The sequence below is a fragment of the Echinops telfairi genome, unplaced genomic scaffold (genome assembly GCF_000313985.2).
Source record: "Echinops telfairi isolate 266 unplaced genomic scaffold, ASM31398v2 ScPeMD7_7424;HRSCAF=8462, whole genome shotgun sequence".
In the NCBI taxonomy this organism is placed as follows: Eukaryota; Metazoa; Chordata; class Mammalia; order Afrosoricida; family Tenrecidae; genus Echinops; species Echinops telfairi.
The window spans coordinates 87,562,073-87,562,958 of NW_022111324.1; positions in this window are offsets into that span (position 1 = coordinate 87,562,073).

Genomic DNA, 886 nt, shown 5'->3' on the forward strand with positions numbered 1-886 from the left:
GATGGCATGTAGTCACCATCACCTCAAGGAGCCAGCAAGGAACGGAGACCTTTCAGAATCTACGTGGGCATGGTATGCTCCTTTTCCCCCAGTGGTGTCCAGAGAAGTTGATGGTTTCTGTTTGGGTGCCAGTTTCTTTTAGCACTTTTAGCAACAAGATTACTCTTGGGAAAGGCTGTCAGAATCCAAAAGAGAAGCAAACAAATTGGGGGGTGGGATGGGGAAGCAGAGGTAGGCGGGGAAAAGTTTGGGATTTAGAGGCAGAAAACTTGGGTTTGAGTTCTAGCTCTTACTGTACATTTTTGTTGGTGGTGGCCTTCAAGTCATTTCGGACTCATTATGTGATCCCATGTGTAATTCAAGTAAATTCTTCAACCTTATTTACACTCCAGTTCCCTTACCTATAATACAGAGGTGTATTGCAAGTACAACGTGATACTTGAGAATGTGTATGATAGTGGTTTTTATAAAGTTAGTACCGTGCACACAGAGAGCATTTCTCTACCGAGCGCATGGCAGCAGTGATGCTGGCAGTGGACTTGTGCCCCTGAGTGAGGCTTCCTAATAGTCCCTTCCTGATCTGTAGGTTTCCTGGAGCTTGTCATGATTTTCCTGTGTCCTCTATAACTTTTCTATCTTGGTCAACTTCAGATACTAATACATTTCTCCCATCTACGCTTGCCTTCCTCTTAAAAATGAAGCCTTTTAGTGGACAGCTTTTCGAGTCTTAGATGAATATCTGGCTGTTGAATGAAGAGGGCACTGTAGGTTTCAGGTGTGATTGGACACTGACCTGCACACTTCTCACTTCTCTAAGTGCCTGACCTATAGATTTTGAACTTACCAGCTCCCCAAACCACAGGAGTCAATCCCTTGAAGTAAATCA